The 16,477-nt window shown below is 35.1% G+C and overlaps 1 long non-coding RNA gene across 1 annotated transcript in view; it reads left to right on the top strand.

Moving 5' to 3' along the window:
* The first annotated feature begins 494 nt into the window (after window positions 1-494).
* The window catches only part of LOC147380208 (uncharacterized), a 97,217-nt gene continuing 81,234 nt past the window's right edge, over window positions 495-16,477 (top strand). The window contains exon 1 of the long non-coding RNA XR_015134992.1: window positions 495-684. This is a non-coding gene — a long non-coding RNA (uncharacterized LOC147380208). The remainder of the gene's footprint in view (window positions 685-16,477) is intronic.

The following is a 16,477-nucleotide window of genomic DNA, read 5'->3' on the forward strand; positions in this document are numbered from 1 at the left end:
TGAATAGTGTATACTGCCAAGATTAAGGACACCTGGAGTGATATAATTCTGGATAATAGTTTTGCCTCTTATACCTATACAGCTACCTTCTTCTATGCCCAGAAGTTGCTTTTAATAACAAAAGCATGATTTCTGAGTCTCTAAAGAACTTATTTTTAATTAAAAGTGGATTTACAGCCTAACTTGGAAACAAAGAGGAATAACAGACCTCACTGGTCACATACCAATACCTCTGACCTCAGAAAGTTTAGTGTGTGTAGTTTTCCTGTTTTAGATAAGGATGAAAAGGCCAAAATGGTCCTTCACAATTGTTTCAAGCAGTGGTTTGCTATCTTTCTCAGCTGCAGGAGACCTACTAGGTAATTATGCAAGAATCAGTGTGACCCAGAATCCATAAGAGTTAATGGAAAGACTCATACTTAATGAGCCACCAAGGGCCAGGGGGTGGGCTGAGGAGAGACAAATTTGGATGAGTCTGAAGCCCATTCTCCTCCTCTCCACACTCCCACTTTCTTTTGGTAGCTTAGCAGGCTGCTCGCACAGCAGTTTTGAATTAGCTCAATAGTAAAACAGCCGGGTACCAGAGGCAAAGCTTAAAGGCTCTCCAGCTGTGCTCTACCCAACATGCCTCTCGACTCGATCCAAGAGCATGGAGGAGTCTTGCCCTCCACTGCATCTCTGCTTGTGAGTTTTCCCAGTAAACCTTCTCTTATTTTACAATTGCACCTTGCAGTACCATGGTGTATGTGTGTCCATGGATGACAAATGCAGAAAGAATATAAGTATCGGTTTTACCCATAGACATTTCTTTAAACCCTGATGGTGGGGAGGAAGAAGCTCTATTAAGGACCCCAGAGGAAACATAAGATTTGTCAACATTATTTCAAGTAGATGTGGATAATTTAAAACCCATGAATATGTAATGCATAACTGAAAAGGCTTCAAATATAAGATGTAAATACATTGTAATAGGACTTGCCTCAGAAGACAGAGGAAATTATTACAGGGCTTTTAGTGCATGTAGATAACTCTGCCTCTATTACCATTAGATTATAACTATAAAATCCAGATGTAGAATACAATAAATCACAGGGCACAGAGTTGCAGCTTGGTGAAAAATGTTTCAATAAAAGAAATCTTATACTGAAGAGGAATACACATGAGTTTTCTTTCTAATGGGATTTCTACAAAGATGGCCCACTTACTAGGAATCATCCAAGTTAACACATACAACTACAAATCTCATTTTGAATGGTTATTTGGAAACCAATGATGAAATTGGTATTTCCAAATGGCATTGAATGGGGGCACTTGTGGCTTGAGAGCTGTTCTGTGAGTTATAAAATGATTTAATTTTTTGTTTTGGGAGATCGGATATCATGGTTAATGAAGAATGGGTTGCGTTGATCCTGAGCTTGTACACATCTTGGTATGTTTGGGAACATCAAATACAAGGTGGCAGTTGTAGAGGAATTCTTCATTAGTGTTATAGTCAGGGGGAGTGACTGGAATTGAAAGATGATATATTAAATGATTTCCTGAAAATAAAAGGGAGTATCTTGGAAGTTACTAGCAACTGAACTCATAGGTAAAGAACTCAAAGTCTTAGTGACAGTTATGAAAAGTATAGCTACTATTCATTTCAGACATTTTGAAAGAACTGAAATGATAATACTCTTCACTATTGGACTTATTAAAAATACATTGGGAGAAAAATGATTACTTCTAATATGGAAAATCAGAAATAGTTACACATAATGTGATTCATGAATCTTTAGAAAGAAAGAGAATAAAGAAGATAGTGTTTTATCTTAGTGAGAAAAAAAGCACTTCTTCAGTCTTATGAAAATTACTAAAAATTTTAGTGACATGACATCAGAAATGATTAATGGCAGGGCTCAGAGGACCAATGGCCATTGTCCTTTAGCAGGAACAAAGCTGAACCTGAGGCAAAGTAAAGGTTTAAATATGACGATGGGGTTGACCTGCCAGTTGTTAAACATTGAGCCAATCCATTCCATCAGAAAATCATGAAATTCCATCTACTTGATAAGGTACTTAATAATATTCTTGTTCAATTTTCATGAATGCTATACTGGTACATGTTCTGTAAATTATAACTTGGGTGGATAGCCCATGTCCCCACAAATGAAGTATTTACAAGTTTTTTTTCCATATAATTTGGAAATATTTTTTAAAGTATAAGGAAATAGTCCCAGTAAAATAAAAGACACACAAAAATTGGAAGTTCTTTGGAAATTAATGGAGCCTATCAAGTAGCTATTTTAGTGGGTAAATGTGTCCTATTTTTAGAAACTATTTCTAAGGGATTTTTATTTGGGAGGATAGATTACACTTTAAAATTTACACACAATGAAATTCACATATTTTGGCATACAATTCTGTGAGTAATAACAAAACATACAATTGTGTATCACCAACACAATAATATACAGAACAGATCCATTACCCCAAAGAAGTCCTCCACGTTGACCCTTTGTAAGCACACCATTATCTCATATCCCAACCCAAATAGCTACAGATCTCTCCTTCCTTTCTATAAAAAATATGTATATATAATAAAATTATATTTATGACACTGTGCAACCATTACCACTATTTATTTTCAAAACTTCTACATCACTCCCAAACAGAAACTCGCTGTTAAGCAATAACTCTCTATTTCCCTCTCTCCTCAGCTCCAAATAACCTCTAATCCCTTTGTCTCTAGGAATTTGCTTAAGATAGCTTACATAAGTGGAATTACACAATATTTGTCCTTTTGTGTATGACCTATTTCACTTAGTATAATGTTTTCAAGGCTCATACATGTTGTAGCATTATCAGAACTTCATTCTCTTTTATGATTGAATAATATTCCATTGTATATAGATACCATATTTTACTTATCTCTTGATGGATGTTTTGCTCTTTTCCAGCTTTTGGCTATTGTGAATAGTACTGGAATGGACATTGGTGTATAAATATATGTATGAGTCTCTGCTGTCAGTTCTATGGGGTATATACCTAGGAACGAAATTGCTATAGAATGAAGTACTTATCAGCAAGTTGCTTTTCACAGTTGCTATTCTTTACATTCTTACTAGTAATATAGAAGGATTCTAATGTCTACCTTCTCACGAACATTCTACATTCTTACCAACACCCTTTTCCTTTTTTTTTTTTTTTCGCATTATAGCTATCCTAGTAGGTATAAAGCAATATTTAATCATGTTTTTGATTTATATTTCTCTGATGATTAATTATGCTGAGTATCTTTTCATGTGCTTATTTACCACTTGTATATCTTTGATAAAATGACTATGCAAGTCCTTTGCCCATTTTTTAATTTGGTTACTTGTTGCTCTTGAGTTATAGAATTTCTTTATATATATGATTTGAAATCTATTCTCCCTTTCATTATATAGTCTTTTTTTTTTTACTGTTTTTGATAATATTTTTCAATACCCAAAAGCTTTAAATTATGATAAAGTTCAAATTATCTAGGGGTTTCCCTGGTAGCTCAGATGGTAAAGAATCTGCATGCAACGCAAGAGACCCAGGTTGGATCCCTGGATCAGGAAGACCCCCTGGAGAAAGGAATGGCAACCCACTCTAGTATTCTTGCCTGGAGAATCCTATGGACAGAGGAGACTGTCAGACTACAGTCCATGGAGATGCAAAGAGTCGGACACGACTGAGCGTTAAACACTTTTCAAATTATCTATATTGTTATTCATGCTTTTGGTATGTCATCTAACAATCCACTGCCAAATCAAAAGTCACAAGGATTTACTTCTATGTTTTTGTCTAAGAAATTTATGGTCTTCATTCTTATATTTAGGTTATTGATTAAATTTAGTTAAATTTTGTATATGCTGTGAGGTAGGGGTTCAAATATATTCTTTTGCATGTGGAAATGTAGCTGTCTCAGCATCATCTATTGACTGTTCTTTATCCATTGAATGGACTTGGCAATTTTGTCAAAAATTAACTTGTATAAAGTTATACTGTGTCTGTGCGTGCTCAGTCACTCAGTCGTGTTTGACTCTGTGCGACCCCATGGACTATATAGCCTGCCAGGCTCCTCTGTCCATGGGATTCTCCAGGCAAGAATACTGGAGTGGGTTGCCATGTCCTTCTTCAGGTTATACTAGTTTTACCAGTTTCTATACAACTCTATTCTATTGGCTTATACATCTATCCTTACGCAGGGACCGCTCTGGTTTGATTATTATAGCTTCATTGTGAGTTCTGAAATGGGAAGTGTGAATCCTCTAACTTTATTCTTCTTTCTAAAAGTTGTTTCAGTTCTCTGGGTGCTCTTATGTTTCCACATAAATTAGAAAATTGGCTTATAATAAATGTAAGTACATGAAATACACACCAATTAAAAGACAGTGATTGTTACATTGGATTAAATATATGCTGTCACAAGAAAAGCACTTCAAATAAAATATTAAAATTAGATTAAATATTATGCCAAAAAACAAATCTTAATACATTTTGAAAGATTTAACTTATACAGTGTATCTTCTCTGGCTATAATGGAATGGGGCTAGAAATCAGTAACAGAAGAAAAACAGGAAAATTTTTAAAAATATGTGGACATTAACACACTTTTAATTTTTTGTTTGTTTTTTTTTTCATTGAAGTATAGTTGATTTACAATACAGTGTAACATCAAACACTGCTATACAAAAAGTGATTGTTATACATACATTCATTCTTTTTAAAATATTCTTTTCTATTATGTTTTATCATAGGATATTGAATGTAGTTCTTTGTTCTATACAGTGGGACCCTGTTGTTTATCCATTCTGTATATAAAAGCTTACATCTACTAACCCCAATCCCCCCAATTCATCCCTTCCCAATCTCCTCCCCCTTGGCAACCACCAGTTTTGTCTCTGTGTCCATGATCCTGTTAAACAACACACTCTAAAACAACCAATGGGTCAAAGAAAAAAATCACAAAGAAAATTAGAAAATATTTTAGTATGAATAAAAATGAGGTTTTATGGGATGCAGCAAAGGCAGTGCTTAAATGGATAAATTTAGCTATATTGTCTAGACAGGATTTCTCTGTGTTTTTTGGGTTTTTTACTTTTTATTTTGAGGTAATTGTACTTTCAGATACAAGTATAAGAAGTAATACAGAGAAATGTTGTATACAAAAAAATGTTTCATTTTTTTCCCCAGTAGTAACATTTTGTATAACTAGAGTAAAATTTCACAGTTTGGACATTGATGCAATCTACTGAGGAAAAAAAAAAAAAAAGATTTTACTAGTTTTTTTTTTTTTTAATTTTATTTTATTTTTAAACTTTACATAATTGTATTAGCTTTGCCAAATATCAAAATGAATCCACTACAGGTATACATGTGTTCCCCATCCTGAACCCTCCTCCCTCCCCCCTCCCCATACCATCCCTCTGGGTCGTCCCAGTGCACTAGCCCCAAGCATCCAGTATCATGCATTGAACCTGGACTGGCATCTCATTTCATACATGATATTTTACATGTTTCAATGCCATTCTCCTAAATCTTCCCACCCTCTCCCTCTCCCACAGAGTCCATAAGACTGTTCTATACATCAGTGTCTCTTTTGCTGTCTCGTACACAGGGTTATTGTTACCATCTTTCTAAATTCCATATGTATGTATTAGTATACTGTATTGGTGTTTTTCTTTCTGGCTTACTTCACTCTGTATAATAGGCTCCAGTTTCATCCACCTCATTAGAACTGATTCAAATGAATTCTTTTTAATGGCTGAGTAATACTCCATTGTGTATATGTACCACAGCTTTCTTATCCATTCATCTGCTGATGGGCATCTAGGTTGCTTCCATGTCCTGGCTATTATAAACAGTGCTGCGATGAACATTGGGGTACACGTGTCTCTTTCCCTTCTGGTTTCCTCAGTGTGTATGCCCAGCAGTGGGATTGCTGGATCATAAGGCAGTTCTATTTCCAGTTTTTTAAGGAATCTCCACACTGTTCTCCATAGTGGCTGTACTAGTTTGCATTCCCACCAACAGTGTAAGAGGGTTCCCTTTTCTCCACACCCTCTCTAGCATTTATTGCTTGTAGACTTATGGATTGCAGCCATTCTGACTGGCGTGAAATGGTACCTCATAGTGGTTTTGATTTGCATTTCTCTGATAATGAGTGATGTTGAGCATCTTTTCATGTGTTTGTTAGCCATCTGTATGTCTTCTTTGGAGAACTGTCTATTTAGTTCTTTGGCCCATTTTTTGATTGGGTCGTTTATTTTTCTGGAGTTGAGCTGTAGGAGTTGCTTGTATATTTTTGAGATTAGTTGTTTGTCAGTTGCTTCATTTGCTATTATTTTCTCCCATTCTGAAGGCTGCCTTTTCACCTTGCTAATAGTTTCCTTTGATGTGCAGAAGCTTTTAAGGTTAATTAGGTCCCATTTGTTTATTTTTGCTTTTATTTCCAATATTCTGGGAGGTGGGTCATAGAGGATCCTGCTGTGATGTATGTCAGAGAGTGTTTTGCCTATGTTCTCCTCTAGGAGTTTTATAGTTTCTGGTCTTACATTGAGATCTTTAATCCATTTTGAGTTTATTTTTGTGTATGGTGTTAGAAAGTGCTCTAGTTTCATTCTTTTACAAGTGGTTGACCAGATTTCCCAGCACCACTTGTTATAGAGATTGTCTTTAATCCATTGTATATTCTTGCCTTCTTTGTCAAAGATAAGGTGTCCATATGTGCATGGATATATCTCTGGGCTTTCTATTTTGTTCCATTGATCTATATTTCTGTCTTTGTGCCAGTACCATACTGTCTTGATAACTGTGGCTTTGTAGTAGAGCCTGAAGTCAGGTAGGTTGATTCCTCCAGTTCCATTCTTCTTTCTCAAGATCGCTTTGGCTATTCGAGGTTTTTTATATTTCCATACAAATTGTGAAATTATTTGTTCTAGCTCTGTGAAGAATACGGTTGGTAGCTTGATAGGGATTGCATTGAATCTATAAATTGCTTTGAGTAGTATACTCATTTTCACTATATTGCATTAATTTGTGAGTTTAGTTCTATGCAATTTTATCACATATGTCAATTTGTATACTACCATAGTACTCAAGATATAGGACAGTTTTATTACAAGGATCTGTCATCTACTCCTTTTATAATCATAGTCACTTTCTTTGGTCCCCCTACTGACCTGTTTTCTAACTTTTATCAATCACTAATCTATTTTCCATTTCTATAATTTGTCATTTAAGAAATATTGCATAAATAGAATCATACAGGGTATGACTATTTGAGATTGACTTTAGCACCCAGCATAATCCCCTTGAGTTCCATTCAAGTTATTACCATTATCATTACTTTCCCCCTTTTTATTACTGAGTAGTATTCTTGATAAGGATATACCACAGATTATTCAGTCATTGAAGAGTTGGATTTTTTCCAGTTTCTGGTTGTTATGAATATAGCTGCTTGAATATTCCTCTAGAAGGTTTTATATGAACATAAGTATTCATTTCTCTGTGATAATTACTCGAGTGCAAACGCTGAGTGATATGGTATGTACAGGTTTAATTTTGTTAGAAACTACCATACTGATTTCCAGAATGGTTGCACCATTTTACATTCCCACCAGCAATGTATGAATGATCAATTTCCTTTATAGTTTTAGGTTTCTCTGCTGCTATAACCAGTTAATATTGGTTGACTTCGGAGCGGGTCCAGGAAAGAAACAAAAAACAAACCAAAAACAAGTCAACAACAGCAAAATCTGATCAGGGATTCCCCTTACATTCTCTACCTGAAGAACTTCCTTTTTCCAGTCCATTTTTAATGGGTCTTCTCTGGGAGATTTTCCCATCTATAGCTTCTATTCAGCTATGAGGTCTGGCTCACTCTCAGATCAAATAAGAGAGAAAAAAAGGAGGTGGGGGAGGGGGAGGAGGAAGCTATTAACTCACCACTATCCTGGATTCTTTTCGCATTTTGACTTCCATCCTCAATCTGTCTGTTACTGTTTATTTTGAGAGTCTTTCCCAGTTTCTCTTCATATTTTCTCCAGAGTTTTAGGTATTACCATTGCAAGCTATAGGTTATGCTTCATATTGGCCATTACTACAATCATTTCACACTTTATGAATTCTCGAACTGTTGGTACATTTTCAAATACATTGCTGCTCCAGCATTTCTTTCAGATCTCTTAGATTTCTTTTTGGCCAGCTAGGAAAGATATTTGTAAGTATTCTAAAGTGAATAATGGCTGAGTAATAATTGTCATCTAGCTGATGATTTAATAGATGAGAATACAACTTTTGACAGTGAAGATGATGAATAATGTAAAATTAATGGTATGCCTTGAAACCAGGACATGTTTGGAGTTCTTTGAAGATGACTACTCCCATTGCAGTACTTAGGAGATTTTGATTCTTCAATGGGTGATGATTAAGTAAAAAGCTTGCTGAACAAATCCTTTCATTTAGGGGAAAAAAAAATGGTAAATCCAATTTCTATTTTTGCTTCCTCTGGTATTCTTCTATTTAGCTTATCTTTGGGTAGAGTAAATCAGTGCAATTTCAAAGGCATGAGCTTAATCCATGATATATTAGCGTGTCCAAATTCCTTCTGGGATTCTAGTCTTTGCTCAGGAGAGATAATTAACCTCTGAAAGTAGTCACTTATGCAGCTTCACCTGGTGGTTTGTTTTAAGGATTAATTTATCTCATTTACCTTTCTGACTTATCACTTAGGCTGGAGCCATGACTGGTAAGGATGTGGAAAAAGAACTGACCCTCACAGGAACATTTCAGCAATAGGAAACCCAAAGTATTGCATTCTAGTGTTCAATATTTAGAGTCTATGCTGCCTTTTAAAATAATAATTCTAGAATACTTTTCCTTCCCTTGTGCCCAGAAAATTCACAGGACTTCAACTCTAGAAAAAACTTACTTTGCATCCAGGTCTACCATTTGCTACTTATGTAACTTTGGATAATTTATTATTGTAAGCCTTAGGGTCCTCATAAAAAGAGGTGGTTAATAATATCAATCTCGTTATTATGAGCATGCGAACTTGATGACATACTTTTGTTCTGAGTTCTAAATTTTATATGTATACACACCTATGATGTATTATATATGTATTTACATATGTATATATAAATATTTAGTTTAACATTTAAATACATATTCAAGTGCTTTGTAAGATTTTAAACAACATATAAAATAAAAGAGTATTATTTTTCTGTAAATAATTTATGCCTGAAGAACAATTATTTCTTTCCCAGTGGGGATAGGAGGCTTAGAAATATTAGTGAATTGCTGAGAGTAGTTATGGGAATATTTACAATATTCTATACTATATTTCTACTAGTAATATCTCTAAGTAGATTACAGAAACTGAGGATTCTTTCTGTTCAAGTTTATAATTATATTTTGCAGGCTTTCTTTGAGGTTCTGAGTCTTTGTACTCACCAGTTTAGAATCTACATATAAATTGCTGTGTGCTGTCAATTTTACTATAGTCAAATACATTTCAAAAGCCAAACATCATGATGTTTAAAAAGGGGCAGAGAACAATTATATTTGACAAACAATTTTTACATGACCTGAAAATGTCTCAGGATTAAAAATGATCCTTTTATACTCTGATTTGCTTGGATGTGTTTGTTTAGTTGGAACTTGTGAAATCATTTTACTTTACTTTAGGGGCTGATTAAGAAAGTTGGAAAAGTCTCAATAAAGATTTTGAATTTTGCCTCTTTACTGCCTCGAATGAGAGCTCCCAGCAGAGGAATCATCAAGTTTGTAGTGAACATATTAGGAGCTGTTGCAACTAACACTGTAATCATTTATGTAATTTTCGTGAACACCCAGGAGATGGTAGTACTTTTCATTTTCAGAAGGAGAACGGATTTACTGCTCAAAACACTTGACATAACTACAAGGAAACATCTAATGTTGAAGTAGAAAATAGTTATCTTTTTGTTATACTTAGCATAAAACAGAAGTAGTAATTTTTTTCACAGTTTAAAACTTAGAAAATTTTGTATCATTCAGAGGGCAAAAAAAATTAACTCATACTGGAAAGTAACTACCCCAGAGTCAGAAATTTCCCTAAATATGAATTTCAATTGACTGCACTTTTCAAAATCTTGTTTCAGTTCTCTGGATATATTCATAATTCAGTGAAAATTTGTAAACTGATGGAAAGGTTAAATAAAAAATCCTAAATGTCAGTTGGGTCAATAAAATTTGAGTTGTGCAGTTTTTCTTCTTTCCCTGATTGTCCTAACTGAAGCTTCAACTAATTTGCCATCCCATCCTTATTTTTTTTCAAAGATATTATTTTAGAATTAAAATTTTAAAATTGTTTTTAAAAATGATTCAGAAGATTAAAGTTATTTTGTCACGTTGTTTCTACAAATAAGACACATGAAATAAGCACTTTTTCTGAAAAGAATTGGGAGAAGTTGTGATGTCCTCTTCCTGAGAATAAATAACTTGTAGAGACAGGCACCCCACTCCAGTACTCTTGCCTGGAAAATCCCATGGACGGAGGAGCCTGGTAGGCTGCAGTCCATGAGGTCGCTAAGAGTCAGACACGACTGAGCGACTTCACTTTCCCTTTTCACTTTCATGCATTGGAGAAGGAAATGGCAACCCACTCCAGTGTTCTTGCCTGGAGAATCACAGGGACAGGGGAGCCTGGTGGGCTGCCGTCTATGGGGTCGCACAGAGTTGGACATGACTGAAGCGACTTAGCAAGCAGTAGCAGTAGAGACAGGTCAGTACCTTCAAAGCCTCTAACATAACCACTTCGTTCTTTAAAGTGAAAGATTTTTCCAGGTTTCAATTAATTCATAAGCACACATGGAGATTAGTAAGAAGGCCACCCCTCACCCATGGAAGTCAAAAGAAAAAAAAAATTTAACCAAGCTTAGAAAAGATGAAGGATAGAACCTTAAGTCCCCAAGCAGAGTTTAATGTTTGATTTTATTAGCTCAGTAGGTAAGGGTTAGATTATTGTTATAACAGCACACACACAAGTACACAATTGTAAATAATCTTTTTCTTTTGTGTTTTTCTTTCCTATGAGAAGTCATCAAACAGAAGATGGCTTTGACTAGTGCTATTATTCCTTTTTATCTTTTGACTAAAAATAATAGATGTAAGTAAGTTAGCTATAATATAGCATATATATATATATATATATAAAAGCATGAAGTCATTCTCCTGTTATTAAGGACCCAGTTTAACATTACCAGCATAATCCTCATTGATATATTCTGAAATTCTGTTTTCAGATTATATCAATATTTTATCTGAATGATTTTTGCTCCTATATTTAGTAGAGGAAAATGCATGTTTTTGTATGTTGTGTTTGAGTGTGTAATAGTTTGTCTTTAGATTCTTAAAAGTCTGAACAACAGAGTAAAATAGCATATCATATTGTTTCTCTTGAATAATACATATACATTTCTGTGCCTGTGTGTGCATTCAGTCATGTCCAACTCTTTGAGATCCCATGGACTGTAGCCCTCTAGTCTCCTCTGTTCATGGGATTCTCCAGGCAAGTATACTAGAGTAGGTTGCCATTTCCTGCTCCAGGGGATCTTCCTGACCCAGGGATTGAACTTGCTTCTCTTGCAACTCCTGCATGGGCAGGCGGATTCTTTACCACTGCACTACCTGTCAAGTCCACATATACATTTAGATATTATAATATTATATCCCCCAAATCATTCAATATGCTTTTAAAATCATTATATTTTAATAATTAAAATAAAAAAAACTAAGAAACTAAAAAAAAAAATAGTTCTTAGATGCTTTAAGCCTCTCTTTGAAGTGTAGTAGCCCAGTTCTTTACATGAAATTTACTGTATGTTGAAGGTAAAATGGAAATCGTCACTTTCTAGTGGTAAAACAAAGGATTGAAAAGGAACAAAATGAAAGAGAAGAGAAATCCAATTTTGTGTTCTAATTCCATATGCATTCCATTACTATAAGTAAAGCTATTCTTCTTCTAAGAAAATGGTCCTGGATTTTTGTCGTTGGTGCTAAGAAACTAAAGGTCATATGGTTCTATATCTCATTCTCAAGGGGGAAAAAAATCCTCCAACATGTTCTATAGTAGAGGATGGAAGAGAGAAAAAGGAGGACAGAAGTCATCCATGGGCAGTGCAGCAGGGGGACAGCAATTACATTTAAAAGTCAATCAGGAAAAAAAAAAAAGTCAATCAGGGAAAATTGTTCAGAGAGAGCTAATACTTGTTATTTATCAATTTCAAATATTACTCATTCTTCTGCTAAATGTATCTTTCTTTTTTCCTGGATAGAACTACTGTTTTTTTTTTTTTTTTCTCATGCCTCAGGCTAAGACAACATTTACGCTTCACTTCCTTTTCATTTATACCTCCAAAACTGAGAAGCATTGATTCCTTTCTTCCTATTGAGAAAACAGTCACCAAATTTTATTGCCTTAATAGTTGTATATCTCTAACTAGACTGAAAAAAACCTTCCTTATTCATTGTACTTGGTACTTAGTAGGTGTATGATAAATATTTGTCAAATTAAAGAATACACTTACATACTAAATTTGAATAATAAATATTTGTCAAATTAAAGAATACACTTACATACTAAATTTGAATACATATATAGTCCTCACTAGAAAATTTGGTCCATATACAAAGGAGAAAAAAATGGATTAAAGTTTTCATTATCTAAATAATCCACATATTACCTCAGTCCTATTCTTGGCATTGTGTGTGGATACTGATTTGTTTATAGTTCAGTTCAGTTCAGTTGCTCAGTCCTGTCCGACTCTTTGCGACCCCATGAATCGCTGCACTCCAGGCCTCCCTGTCCATCCCCAACTCCTGGAGTTCACTCAGACTCATGTCCATCGAGTCAGTGATGCCATCCAGCCATCTCATCCTCTGTCGTCCCCTTCTCCTCCTGCCCCCAATCCCTCCCAGCATCAGAGTCTTTTCCAAAGAGTCAACTCTTCACATGAGGTGGCCAAAGTACTGGAGTTTCAGCTTCAGCATCATTCCCTCCAAAGAAATCCCAGGGCTGATCTCCTTCAGAATGGACTGGTTGGATCTCCTTGCAGTCCAAAGGACTCTCAAGAGTCTTCTCCAACACCACAGTTCAAAAGCATCAATTCTTTGGCGCTCAGCTTTCTTCACAGTCCAACTCTCACATCCATATGTGACTACTGAAAAAACCATAGCCTTGACTAGACAGACCTTTGTTGGCAAAGTAATGTCTCTGCTTTTGAATATGCTATCTAGGTTGGTCATAACTTTCCTTCCAAGGAGTAAGCGTCTTTTAATTTCATGGCTGTAGTCACCATCTGCAGTGATTTTGAAGCTCCCAAAAATAAAGTCTGACACTATTCCCCATCTATTTGCCATGAAGTGATGGGACCAGATGCCATGATCTTCATTTTCTGAATGTTGAGCTTTAAGCCAACTTTTTCACTCTCTTCTTTCACTTTCATCAAGAGGCTTTTGAGTTCCTCTTCACTTTCTGTCATAAGGGTGGTGTCATCTGCATATCTGAGGTTATTGATATTTCTCCCCGCAATCTTGATTCCAGCTTGTGCTTCTTCCAGCCTTCATTCTTATCTCTATTCTCTATACACTGATGGCAACATTTTTAGAAGACTCCTTTACTCTCTCATATTTTTCTAGAAAAAACTAACTTTTCAGAGAGATGGAAATATTCCAAATAATACCTTAATATGGTCTTATTTTAGCAGTTAACATAAGTCTAAATAATTTATCTTTGATTATCATCACAGAGCTATGGAAAAAGTCCTATAAAAATATGTAGCTAGCATTGAATAATTCTACAAAATAAATTATTTCTTCACATGAAGGGGTGTATATTAATAAAGAAAGAGAATGAATTGGGAAAAGAAGAAAACTATGCTGAATTCATTTATTCTAGAAATTTAGAAATGTTGCTAGATACAAAGTTGATATTTATAAATCAATCATATTTACATACAGATTATCATTCCAATGACATTTGAAAAGCACACACCATCTCTATTAGTAGCCACATCATTTGCAAATTTGCAAATATTTTCTCCCAGTCTGTAGGTTGTGTTTTCATTTTTGTTTATGATTTCCTTTGCTGTGCAAAAGCTTATCAGTTTGATTAGGTGCCGTTTTTTAATTTTTGTTTTTATTTCTGTTGCCCTGGAAGACTGACCTAAGGAAACATTGGTAGGATCTTTGTCAGAGAGTATTTTGCCTCTGATTTCTTCCAGGAGTTTTATGGTATCATGTCTTATGCTTATGTCTTTAAGCCATTTGGAGTTTATTTTTGTGTCTGGGGAGAGGCTGTGTTCTAACTTCACTAATTTACATGTGGCTGTCTAACTTTCCTAACACCACTTGCTGAAGAGTCTGTCTTTTCCCCATTATATATTCTTGTTTCTTTTGTTGAATATTAATTGACTATAGGTGTGTAGGTTTATTTCTGGGCTCTCTGTTATATTCCATTGACCCATATGTCTGCTTTGTGAAAATACCACACCATTTTGATTACTGTAGCTTTGTAGTATTGCCTGAAGTCTGGGAGGGTTATGTCTCCTGCTTTATTCATTTTCTTCAGGATTTCTTTAGCAATTCTGGTCTTTCATGGTTTTATATAAATTTTAGGATTATTTGTTCTAGGTCTGTGAAAAATGTCATGGGTAACTTGATAGTGATCACATTAAATCTATAGATTGTTTTGGGTAGTATGGCCATCTTAACAATATTAATTCTTCCAGTCCAAGAGCATAGCATCCATTTCCTTGCACCAGCTTCAGTTTCCTTATTAATGTTTGGTAATTCTCAGCAGATAAGTCTTTTGCCTCCTTGGTCAGGTTTATTCCTAAGTACTTTAGTACTTTTTATTTTTTTTGGAGATGTGATTTTAAAAGCTCTTGTCTTTTTGCATTTGTTTTCTGGCATTTCATTTGTGAGAGTAAAGAAATGCAACCGATTTCTGTATGTTAATATTGTATCCTGCTACCTTGCTGAATTCATTTATTAATTCTAGTAGTTTTTCTGTGGAGTCTTTAGTATGTCATCTGCTTATAGTGACAATTTTACCTCTTCCTTTCCAAGTTGAATGCCTTTAATTTCTTTTTATTATCTGATTGTTGTGGCTAGGACTTCCAATAATACACTGAATATAAGAGGTAAGAGTGGGCACCCTTGTCTTGTTCCATATTTTATCAGGAAGTCTTTTAGCTTTTCACTGTTGAGTATTATATTGGCTGTGGATTTGTCATAAATAGTTATTATACTGAGATATGTTCTCTCTATGCCCACTTTGGTAAGAGTTTTTATCATAAACAGATGTTGTATTTTGCAGACCTAAATAGATATTTCTCCAAAGAAGACATGCAGATGACCAATAGGCATATGAAAAAATGCTCAACATTGCTAATTATTAGAGAAATTATAATCAAAATTACAATGAGGTACTTCCTCACACTGGTCAGAATGCCCATCATTAAAGTCTACAAAAATTGCTGGAGAGGGTGTGTGAAAATGAACCCTCCTACACTGTTGGTAATGTAAATTGGTACAGCCACTATGGAAAACACATGGAAGTTCCTCAGAAAATCAAAAATAAAATTACTATGTGACCCAGCAATCCCAATCCTGGACATATATCTAGGTAAATTTGTAACTCAAAAAGATAAATGCACCCTTATATTCATAGCAGCACTATTTACAATAGCCAAGACATGGGAGAAACTTGAATATCCATCAACAGATGAATGAATAAATAAGGTGTGGTACATATATATACTGGAATAATACTCAGTCAAAAGCATCAGCTGTGATGGCGCAGGAGTGTGGTGGCTGCATGTACAGGAGACAGGAATTGAGACCATCCCCAAGAAAAAGAAATGCAAAAAAGCAAAATGGCTGTCTGAGGAGGACTTACAAATAGCTGTGACCAGAAGAGAAGCCAAAAGCTAAGGACAAAGGAAAGATATACCCATTTCAAGGCAGAGTTCCAAAGAATAGCAAGGAGAGATATGAAAGTGATCAGTGATCAGTGCAAAGAAATAGAGGAAAACAATAGAATGGGAAAGACTAGAGATGTCTTCAAGAAAATTAGAGATACCAAGGGAACATTTCATGCAAAGATGGGCTCAATATAGGACAGATATGGTAGGGACCTAACAGAAGCAGAAGATATTAAGAAGAGGTGGCAAGAATACACAGAAGAAGTGTACCAAAAAGATCTTCATGACCCAGATAATCATCATGGTGTGATCACTCATCTAGAGCCAGACATCCTGAAATGTGAAGTCAAGTGGGCCTTAAGAGCATCACTACAAACAAAGCTAGTGGAGGTGATGGAATTCCAGTTGAGCTATTTCAAATCCTGAAAGATGATGCTGTGAAAGTGCTGCACTCAATATGCCAGCAAATTTGGAAAACTCAGCAGTGGCCACAGGAC

The sequence above is a fragment of the Bos grunniens genome, chromosome 1 (assembly GCF_055505025.1).
Source record: "Bos grunniens cultivar Pamir isolate PY7600 chromosome 1, Bosgru_T2T1.0, whole genome shotgun sequence".
Taxonomy (NCBI): Eukaryota; Metazoa; Chordata; class Mammalia; order Artiodactyla; family Bovidae; genus Bos; species Bos grunniens.